The sequence below is a fragment of the Nannobrachium achirus genome (genome assembly GCF_963921795.1).
Source record: "Nannobrachium achirus genome assembly, chromosome: 14".
NCBI lineage: Eukaryota > Metazoa > Chordata > Actinopteri > Myctophiformes > Myctophidae > Nannobrachium > Nannobrachium achirus.
This window is the reverse complement of record NC_137821.1, coordinates 48,615,093-48,625,092: the sequence shown is the minus strand read 5'-3', so window position 1 is coordinate 48,625,092 and position 10,000 is coordinate 48,615,093. Positions and strand designations below refer to the sequence as shown.

The 10,000-nt window shown below is 41.1% G+C and overlaps 1 protein-coding gene across 1 annotated transcript in view; it reads right to left on the bottom strand.

Annotated features, from left to right (window-relative positions):
- LOC308298093 (dachshund homolog 2-like) overlaps positions 1–10,000 on the bottom strand; it is a gene marked incomplete at its 3' end in the record, with an annotated part of 168,751 nt that overhangs the window by 119 nt on the left and 158,632 nt on the right. The window lies entirely within an intron of this gene.

Genomic DNA, 10,000 nt, shown 5'->3' with positions numbered 1-10,000 from the left:
GATATAACACACCATAATCTACTCCTTAGATCAGCTTATATCAGTCACAGGTGCGTTATTTCCGAGGTACATTATAACTAACTCTATGACGGCGAGTGATAGAGATATCACGCCGGGCCTCCTACGCCTCTTAGCCATTGAACAATCTACGGCAGGGGTCTTCAACGTTTTCAGGCCAAGGACCCCTTAGTTGCGAGACAGATGTTCATAGTTTCCATATTGTTTGACGGCACAATCGTCAGTGTATTTTGGATTCATGTCAATTTGTGTTGTCAGATATTTAACCACTTGAACCGTCATTAATAAACTTGACCTTTCACTCTGTACTTAGTCTACTCTTTTTCACCTACAACAAAGCTCTTTGCCAAAAATAGCCGATCTACAAGCTCACAACGCCTCGCAGCGCGAGGCGTTGTGAGCTTGTAGATCTGCTATTTTTGGCAAAAGTTCTCAGAATATGGATGCTAGGGTTCAAGTGGTCAACATAAAAAAGGAGAAAAAAAGTGTTCCTATCACACAAAGATTTGGAGGACCCCCTGTAGTAACTCTGAGGACCCCCTAGGGGTCCCGGACCCCCTGTTGAAGACCCCTGATCTACGGTAAACAGCGGCCTAGTGGCCTTTTGCTTTGATGTAACACACAAACAAGCACACACACCACATCGATGACAATGGTGAACGATACACTGTAGTTCATTGGGGGCAGAAAGTTCAAAGTCAGAGTACACCAGCTGTCTCCTCGTGTTTTCAGTTTTGTACCTTTTCTTTCATTCTATTTGGATTACAGCAAGTTGTGTCCAACTATATAATTATAATTTTTATCCCACAATTTTGTAACCCATTTTCACCCAGTGCCAATTGCCTATGTAATCCTGGGCTCTGCTCTCCCTCTGCCGCGCCTGGGGAGACAACGGACTGACCTCATGCTTCCTTCAATGCATGAGTAGTCCAAGTTGCTTCTTTTCACCTGACAGTGGGGATTTCCCCGGTTTGGACGTAGCGTGTGGAAGGAACACGTTATTCCAACCAGTTCATCACCTACATGCTCCATAAGTCTCTCACCCATCTGGAAGATCTGGGCAGCACAGTCAGAATTATGTTTTTTGACTTCTCCAGTGCTTTCAACACTATCCAACCGTCTCTGCTTGCAGAGAAGCTTACGCTGATGGGGGTGGACAAGGGCTTTGTGGCATGGATCACAGACTACCTTTCAGAAAGACCACAGTCTGTGAGACTGCAGGGCTGTCGGTGCGATGTGCTGGTGAGCAACACGGGGGCCCCTCAAGGAACTGTGCTCTCACCCTTCCTGTTCACTCTCTATACATCGGACTTCCGCTTCAACTCCAAGACCTGTCATCTGCAGAAGTTCTCAGATGATACCGTAGTGATCAGCAAGATCTCGGGTGACAACACGGCTGAGCACGATGGTGTGGTTAGGGACTTTGTGCAGTGGAGCGAGGACAACCATCTCAAGCTCAACGCAAGCAAGACTAAGGAGATGGTGGTGGACTTCCGCACCTCCAAGAGAGTCCCCCCGGTGCTAAGCACCATTAACGGTGAGGTGGTTGAGCTCGTGGATAACTACAAATTCCTCGGAGTACACCTGAATAGTTCACTGGACTGGTCGGACAACGCGCAGGCGATTCACAGCAAGGGGAAAAGCAGGCTATTCCTCCTGAGAAGACTGAGATCGTTTGGGGTGTGCAATAGGATGCTACAGATGTTCTATCAGTCTGTCATGGCAAGTGTCCTCTTTTTTGGCATAACATGCTGGGGTGGCAACAACAGAGCAGGTGACACGTTTAACCTAAACAGACTGGTGAAGAAAGCAGGCTCTGTCGTTGGGTCCTCTCTGCAGGGGGTGGAGGAAGTAACCAGGGTGCGCACTGCGAAGAAGCTAGATTCCATCTTGGAGAACTCCTCCCACCCCCTCCATCTAGAGATCACCAGTTACTGGAGTAAGAGAGGAAACGACCGCTTTACCTACCCAGTACGGAGATGTGAGAGATTAGGAAAATCTTTTGTACCGGCTGCTCTTAAGCTGTACAACGAGACACATAACGGACGCTTGAAAAGGTCTCCCTTCCTAACTTAGACTTACGGAACCATTGCTGTATTGACTTTGACCTCTAAGGAACAATTGCTGTATTGACTTTGACCTCTAAGGACCTTCCAGGAAGAGTGCTCATGTGCGCCTTGCGGTGACACGCTTCCTAGTTTCTTCTTTTTTTCGCACTGATTTTTGACACTGCACTATTAGGTTGTTAGTGTTGGTAGTTTAACATTGACAGTGAGATACTTGTTTGCACTAACTAGCATTGACTGCTATGGTCTCTTTTGCAAGACACTTTATGTATATATTCTTATATATTATTCGCCCCCTCTATTGATGCACCTTCTCCTTATTGGTACTGTACTGCTCTTGTCTTTGTTTTTGTTTTTTTCCCTCTTATCTATCTTTCTTACGTCTCTGTAACTTTGTAAATAACTGTATACTGCTGTGCTACTACTGGACAACTAAATTTCCCCCTTGGGATAATAAAGGTATCTATCTATCTATCTATCTATCAGTTCCTTTCCCCTCCATCAGGTGCCCCGGCTGGCCAGGAGGAGGCATTATAGAGACCAGGATTACTGCATGTTTTTTGTGAGGGTATCTACCCTAGGAGACACGGGGAGAACATTCAAAGTCCAAACCTTTTTCAAATGTGGCCACATTGGAAAATATTAAAACACCTAAAGGCCGACTACATCTCCTGACATAATGTACTTTCAGTCGGACCATAATAAAGTCGCATACAGTACATGCATCCCATTTAACATTATGCATTATTTAACGATCATCATCGATATGTAATATCAATGCAGACTTTTGTCTGTGCCCTGTGTTCAGTGCTGGTTCTAGGACTCAAGTGGCCCTATGCAAGATTATTTTAGGTGGCCCCTCACTAACGGATGCGCACGTACGCGCGCATCCGTTAGTGAGGGGCCACCTAAAATAATATGTAGCACCAGATCGAAATGTTCTTTTTGGAGGCATATTGACTTGCTCATGAATCAAGTACAGGCAGCCAGGCCTAGAGTGAAGTTTCGGGATTATGAGGAAGGAGGAAGGTGAGCGCTTATTAAAATAATAACGCTAGTTTTTGGATAGGGGATACATGACATAATGTAATTAAAAAATACATTAATTTTATTAAAAAAAATATCTTCTTCCTTTGATGTGGCCCCCTTATTGGTTGTGGCCCTAAGCGGCCGCTTATGTTGCTTATGCCATGCAGGAACCGGCCCTGCCTGTGTTTCACAAATAACTATACGTGCAAGGTCTTTGACCCATTCAGAATGAGAAAACAGGGAACAAGGAATCCTGACGAATTATACTCTGGGAAACGGTGCTGGCAGGCCGTTTGTAATACAATTAAGGTGGTTGCACACTGCTGCGTTTTTCGTTGCGAAATGCGTTTTTCAGGGCAAGGAGAGAGAGAGAGATAGAGAGAGCAAGGGACCGAGTGGTGCGCGAAACGGGCGGCAGTGTGCAAACGTGATTGACATAACGTGAGGTTGATTTTTTTATTTGCGTGCTCCGAAATTCACTCCGATATTCGGCCCGAAAAACGCAGCAGTGTGCAACCACCTTTGATCCAGTTTAATATGTCCAAACATGAAAGGTTCGTTCAAATTTTCGGGGGATTTTGAAAACTATATATTTTTGGAAACTTCAGAGTATAACAAATCAGAAAATCCATGATTCCATTTGCAAAATCCGTAGGGGAATTTTTGGCAGCTGCTGAAAGTTTGTCTCATTCACTTACTATACACTATACTATAAAGGAAAAAAAATACCCCCAAAAAATCTATTGCAAACGGAATCATGGATTTTCGGACTTGATTAAATTCAGGAATGAAGTACAGTATTGTCACAAAAACCTTAGAAGGGTTTAGAAGAGATTCATAGAATCGGGTCAAAAATATTCAAAGACTTTTTTTTGGGAATGTTCACGATTAAAAAAAAAATAGATCTACAAGCTCGCAGCGCTGTGAGCTGCTATCTTTCAACAGCTAAAGCATAAAATAATGGGTTAAAGCAGTTAACTTAACTCTGAATAATTCCCACTACCGTATAATAGTCTTTAGATATAAGATCTTTAAAGGACAACTTTGTTTTTTTACAACAAGGGTTCATATCTTAGATTGTAATTAGAGAAAAGACAAGATCTTGTATTTGTAGATACAATAACGCAATTCCCAAGATGTACCACAATCTGTCATGAGCAGATGTGACTTATGGGGGCTAGTAGTGTTACTGTAACTAGTAATAAAGAAATTGCCGGCTTATTGTGTCTAAAAAGACACATTCAGGCACCTGCAGGCATGCCCCCATGCACTGAAATCAAAGTCATTAAAATGGCTAAAACAATAGAAAGCAGTAAATGAAAACATTTTAACACTTTTTCTTTTCTCTAATTACAATATAAAGTATGAACCCTTGTTGTAAAAAAAAAGTTGTCCTTTAAGTGGATATATTGGACGTAATCTAGTTTCCTTCTCTGTCTCCTTTACTCCTTCTCTTCCTCTTCTGTTTATTTTTCTTGTCAGCTCTCTCTCTCTCTCTCTCTCTCTCTCTCTCTCTCTCTGTCATCCCTTCTTTTATTTCACCTCTGTCTCTCCTTCCGTTCCCTGCGGTGCTGTTGTTGCATCCACCTACGTGCACGCGTGCATGCACACACACTAAAACACATAGTACCGTGTCTCACGACACACATGCAAACCTCTCTGTGTCACACACACACATACATGCTGTATAAACAGACACACACACACACACACACACACACACACACACACACACACACACACACACACACACACACACACACACACACACACACACACACACACACACACTGTACACCAACTCAAACACACTCTTTCGCTTACACACATCCAACTTCTCTCCCTCTCACACACACACATACACACGCACGCACGCACGCACAAACACACACACTCCCCGTGGTGTCATTGTTTTCTGCAAACGTTGCAAAGTGTTTACATTTCTGCATAACAGCAACCATATACCCTCTATACCTCCCTCCTCTCTTGTCTCCTTCCCTTCCTTCCTTCTCTCCTCTACTCTTCACACAATATTCTCACTGCTCACACTCTCTCTCGAATAACTGCGATATTATTGAATGTTTTCTTTGCTTGCTATTTGTTATGTCCATGAATTAAATACCAAGGACTTCCAACGTAAAAAAAGACCGTAAAAGGTCTTATTTGGAATGTTCCTTTTAGGCAGGGTGTTTAAACTGTACTCGTACTGTACTGCATTTCAATTGTATTGACTAGACTTGTACTGTTCTCCATTTTTTTATCTAATAAAATAATCAATTCATTTCCTGGTTCCTTCCACCCATTGTACTTCCTTCCTTCTTCTGTCTCATCCAACAACAGATATGTTCTTCTTATTTATCATTTTAAAAATATCAATTTTACATATTTAATATTCCTATTATTTTTCGATTATCCGATTTTTATTCTCAGATTCAGGATTTTTAGGTGCGGGCCTGAGGCACTTTTGAGGAGAAGGCAACAAAAAGGTTACTGTATTATATTGTTGAATGTGAAACTTTGCGTAAATCATTCAGACAAGGTTTAAGAACATATTTGTTAAGTCCCTTTTAAAAATATTTACTAATAAGTAAAATTCTAATTAGTAAAAAAGAACACTATACAAATTACATTAACAGTAACATTTACATTTTCAGGTGGGGTGCCAATCATCAGCAAAAGAGTATAGTTCCAATTGTGCTAATTTATTTATTTAATCACTTCCAATTTCACTTGCTTCATCTATATCCTGGGCAAACTCTCTCCTGATTGTATGAATATCAACTAGAAAATGTCACAATAAAGTTGATTCAAATTCTCATAATATGTAAGTTTAATAGTTACAACTGCTACTGTTGTTACTTCACTACCAGTGGTGTAGAAAATACTCTTACAAGAGTAGTTAAAGGGATATTACACTTTCAAAGTCATTTTATCGTCTAATCAGGCTTTTATGAACACCCTGAACAGTTTTTAATTTGCTTGATTCAATATTTAGATATTTGATGTAAATGTTACCAGGCCCGACACGCCCAGGCCCTCTCCACATACACACCCATTGTAACTTCAAACTCCATTTTAACCGTGATAAATTCATTAAAAACAACCATTATTTTTTCTGGTGACTCAAACTACCCTCCTAATACGTGAGCAGGCCGTGTTTTTTCGATAACTTTTTTCATTTATTTTTAATAATCCATTTTTGTATTAAATATGTTTCATTTTCCCAAATAATTATTAAAAATTAATGAAAAAAGTTATCGAAAAAACACGGCCTGCTCACGTATTAGGAGGGTAGTATGAGTCAACAGAAAAAACAACGGGTGTTTTTAATGAATCTATCATGGTTAAAATGGAGTTTGAAGTTACAATGGGTGTGTATGTGGAGAGGGCCTGGGCGTGTCGGGCCTGGTAACATTTACATCAAATATCTAAATATTGAATCAGGCAAATTAAAAACTGTTCAGGGTGTTCATAAAAGCCTGATTAGACGATAAAATGACTTTGAAAGTGTAATATCCCTTTAACCCCCAAAATGACTTATTTTCTATTGATTCCTCACGCATGGAGCCATTATGTGTTCAATAATATGTTTCGGTATTTGTCTCATTCCTAAGACAAAAAATGTATTATAGTAAATGTACTCCTAGTGATTCCAGATGGGGACCCAAATGCATTTGTGTGCCCATCTGGAATCAATGGGGGTACATTTATTGTAATCAAATTATTGTCTTAGGAATTTGAAAAATACCAAGACGTATTATTGAGCTCAAGTCTCCATGGCCTGAGTAATCAATAGAAGTCATTTTGGGGGTGAACTACTCCTTTACGTAAAAGTATCAATACTGCAATGCAGAAATACTCTGTTACAATTAGAAGTCTGGAATTCAAAATGTATTGGCAAAATGTACTTAAAGCACTAAAAGTAAGTAAGTACATGTTTGAAAATAGCAGATCTACAAGCTCACAACGCAGAACGCGCGTTGTGAGCTTGTAGATCTGCTATTTTCAAATAGCCCAGGTATGAAATAGGGCTGAAGTGGTAAATGTCCTATGTTTTATATGTTTATAACATTATTATTTACAGTATATCTGCAAAGTAACCAGTAACTAAAGATTTCAAATAAATGAAGTGGAGTAAAAGTACTATATTTGGAATTGAGATGTAGGAGAGTAGAAGTAGAAGTATTGGAATTTGGAAATACTCAAGTAAAGGACTTTACTATAGTTTACACCACTGTTCACTAGTGTAATCCTCTCTCCTCTCCTCCCCTCTTCTGTGAACACACTGACAAGCCACGAGTGTGTGTGTGTGTGTGTGTGTGTGTGTGTGTGTGTGTGTGTGTGTGTGTGTGTGTGTGTGTGTGTGTGTGTGTGTGTGTGTGTGCGTGCGTGCGTGCGTGCGTGCGTGCACAGTGTACATCAGTGTTTCTCAACAACTGTGCCTGGGGACCTTTGGTGTGCCCCTGAGAAGGGTCAAGTGTGCCCCTTGAAACTGCTTGAAAGCCAGTATTGTATTTATCATTTTAAAAATGATTTAAACTAGTGAAAACAGCCGATCTACAAGCGAGGCGTTGTGTGCTTGTAGATCTGCTGTTTTCACTACTGTTGTGCAACGGCCTTGTATGATGAAGCAGGGCTTTACTTTGCGAAAAAACGTACACATTTGAAACTTGGAGATACAAGGTGTTCTTCCCAACAGTGACGATATTTACACCCCCGTATTTGTTGGCGTGCCCATGGATTCTTGGGACATGAAAAGTGTGCCCATGCAGAAAAAAAGGTTGAGAACGACTGGTGTACATAATGTATAGAGTAGGCATCTGTGCGTGCGTGCGTGCATGCGCGCACGTATGTGTGTGTGTGTGTGTGTGTGTGTGTGTGTGTGTGTGTGTGTGTGTGTGTGTGTGTGTGTGTGTAATAGAAGTGTTCTATCTTGTTAACTGTCTATAAGCTGGGTCACACTAAATGTCACCTGCTCCTGGAAACAAGGACACATTCCTCACCCCGCCTCCCCTGGGACACACACACACACACGCGCGCGCGCACGCTGGCACGCACGCACGCACACACACACACACACACACACACACACACACACACACACACACACACACACACACACACACACACACACACACACACACACTCCCATTTTTTATTTCTGTTGTCCTCCTTTCATTTCCTCTCCTCTTTCTTTGGTTGACCTCTCCTCCTCCTCCTCTCCATGTGCTCACCTTTCCCTCCCTCTCTCTTATTCTCTCTCTCTTTCCTTCCAGCCCTTCTCTTTCATGTTTCATTGTTCCCCCTCTTCTTCTGTCTGCCTCTTTACCACTTCTATCTATCTATCTATCTATCTATCTATCTATCTATCTATCTATCTATCACTTTCTTTACTACAATGTAGGCACTTAGCAGACACTCTCAATCCAAAGGACAGTGCAAGGTGATACATCCATAGAGTATATATATGAGAGCGGACGAGCCCCGCCCCCACTATCATTTCAATGCAAGTGCTCAGTGGCGGTTTGAAGCAACGGCTACGTGCTAGCATGTAGCTAATCCAGGTGCATTCTGGGGGAAATTGGCCACTATTCGAGACCACAAATGACGTCACGCTGCTCTCCGCTCACAGGAAGGAGTGGAGGGGGCAGGACCAAAATGCGCGTTTAGGCTGCAGTTCCAACTTTGGCCACCATCGGGGTTGCTTCAAATCTAGCCCTGGGTTCTGGGGGCTTGGATACATCACATGCATAGAAATAGTCATCTAAAAGTGTAGGTAAGCCATCAGTCTAACGGTAGCATAACCCAAACTCCATCCATCCGTCCATCTGTTTGTCTGTCTGTCTGTCTGTCAAATGCATTCTCACTCCCAAGATGACAAACGGCAGACGGCTAGGCCTGTCACAATTACTAAATAATCGTCTAATCGCAATTATGTGACATAATCACAATTATTTTATCATAATCGTTTCCATGTTGAACATTTTTCGTATATTTTCAAACATTTTCTAAAATAGTGGAAATAGCAGATCTACAAGCTCACAACGCGTCGCATCAGTGTTCTTTTTTAAAGGGATATTTCACTTTCAAAAAAACTTTTGGTAATTTTATCATCTATTCAGGCTTTTATGAATATCCTGAACAGTTTTTAATTAGCTTGATTGAATATTTAGATATTTGAAGTAAATGTTACCAGGCCCTCCAGGCCCAGGGCCTCTCCCCACACACACCCATTGTAACTTCAAACTTCATTTTAACCATGACAGATTAATTAAAAACACACATTATTTTTCGATAACTTCTTTCATTTATTTTTTATAATTATTTTCTTGTATTTCATTTTTTCCACTTTCCCAAATAATTATTAAAAATAAATGAAAAACTTTATCGAAAAAAACACGGCCTGCTCACGTATTAGGAGGGTAGTAGGAGTCACCAGAAAAAATAATGGGTGTTTTTAATGAATCTATCATGGTTAAAATGGAGTTTGAAGTCACAATGGGTGTGTATGTGGAGAGAAGCCCTTCCACTGCTCCCTGTTGAAAGTGGAATATCCCTTTACATATAAAGTTGTCAAATATGTCTGTCATTTCTTTGTAGATTAGTTTATGTGTCATATCTGCCATGTGCAACTTCAAAGCCTAAAAGCCAAACAGAATTGTAATTGTCAACGACAAGAACACAATTAAATTAAGTTAATCGCAATTTGAGTGACAATTAATTGTCCTGTAAAATGTCATAATCGTGACAGACCTTCAGACAGCTTTGGACAGATTTGACCAAACATCACACGTTTGAGGCAGTAATGAGGCGTTAACCGCCACGGCACATGTTGACTAGGTGGGATACTAGTAAGACGCCTCAGGCAACAAGCGTGTCACACTGAT